Genomic DNA, 1,317 nt, shown 5'->3' on the forward strand with positions numbered 1-1,317 from the left:
GTAGTGAACGAGAAATGTTGCTCCATTGCTCGCGCATGCCGGTTTGTTGGGCAGTGCTCTCCGAGAGCAGGAGTGAGAGTCGAGTGGCGAATCTTCTGGCTGTCTGTTGTGATTGCAGCTTTTCGATGTCGAACATTCTTTGCGTAGGTAGATGTACGTTTTTTGCTGCACAGAGGCGGGTGCGCAGCTTGGCTGCAACAAGGTAATGATCCGAGTCGATGTTGGGCCCTCGGATCGTACGTACATCTAATACACTAGAAGCGTGTCTTCCATCTATCACAACATGATCGATCTGGTTTCGCGTTTTTCGATCAGGAGACAGCCAGGTAGCTTGGTGTATCTTTTTATGCTGGAATCTGGTGCTGCAGACTACCATGTTTCGGGCCCCGGCGAAGTCGATCAGCCTCTGTCCGTTGCCGGATGTTTCGTTGTGCAGGCTGAATTTTCCGACTGTGGGACCAAAAATTCCCTCCTTGCCCACCCTGGCGTTGAAGTCGCCAAGCACGATTTTTATGTCGTGGCGGGGCAGCGCTCATAGGAACGTTCCAAGCGCTCATAGAAGGAATCTTTGGTCGCATCGTCCTTCTCTTCCGTCGGGGCGTGGGCGCAAATTAGCGAGATGTTAAAAAATCGCGCTTTGATGCGGATTATTGCGAGACGCTCGTCCACCGGAGTGAACGACAGTACTTGGCGACGAAGTCTCTCTCCCACAACAAATCCGACACCGAATTTGCGCTCCTTTGCATGGCAGCTGTAGTAGACGTCGCAAGGTCCTATGTTTTTCTTACCTTGCCCCGTCCATCGCATCTCTTGGATGGCAGTGATGTCAGCCTTTACTCTCACGAGGACATCAACCAGCCGGGCAGAGGCACCTTCCCCATTAAGGGACCGGACATTCCAGGTGCATGCCCTCAAATCGTATTCCTTATTTCGTTTGCAGGGGTCGTCATCAGTAAAGGCAATTCTCATCCGAGGATTTGTAATTCTTTTCATTGGGGGGGATTTTTAAGTGGCGGGTCCCAAACCCAGCGCACAACCAGCTATCCTGGAATGCTTCGCCTTCTCACGTTAGCTCACTCCCGAACGGGTGTTCGGGAGCTACCCAGAGGATACGTGGGCTAATCCCGGCCGTTGTGAGCTGCTTGAACCATATGTAGAAGAATCGTCCTGGCCACTCCCAAGTGAATGGCGATCAGTAACTTTCCCCACTTGCGTGGACTTCTACACATGGAACCATCCTCCAGAGAATATTCGGGTTTCTGGAGGGTGTGCCCACTTTCTTTCTCTAATTTTAATGCTAATGGGTATTCAGTGTGG

The sequence above is a fragment of the Anastrepha ludens genome, chromosome 2, assembly GCF_028408465.1.
Source record: "Anastrepha ludens isolate Willacy chromosome 2, idAnaLude1.1, whole genome shotgun sequence".
In the NCBI taxonomy this organism is placed as follows: domain Eukaryota; kingdom Metazoa; phylum Arthropoda; class Insecta; order Diptera; family Tephritidae; genus Anastrepha; species Anastrepha ludens.